The sequence below is a fragment of the Myotis davidii genome, unplaced genomic scaffold, assembly GCF_000327345.1.
Source record: "Myotis davidii unplaced genomic scaffold, ASM32734v1 scaffold827, whole genome shotgun sequence".
NCBI classification, from domain to species: Eukaryota; Metazoa; Chordata; class Mammalia; order Chiroptera; family Vespertilionidae; genus Myotis; species Myotis davidii.
Window position 1 is genome coordinate 1,818,052 of NW_006297815.1, and position 268 is coordinate 1,818,319.

The following is a 268-nucleotide window of genomic DNA, read 5'->3' on the forward strand; positions in this document are numbered from 1 at the left end:
ATCCTTTATTTAAAATGCTGAGCCCAGCCTGTGGGATGTCGGAGAGGTTCAATAACTGTCATTTCCCGCTCCTCCTGCCCTCTGCCCCTTACCATGGTTCAAAGACAAGACATTCCACTTGCCAAGCACCAATCCTATGTAATGGCACAAGCTAGGTGATTTATACCCAGGCTCTCATATGCCACAGTCTCTCTGAGGGAGGTTATGACGAGCCCCACCTCACAGATAAGGAAACTGAAGCTCAGGGCGGCACTGGGTTTTGGACTTC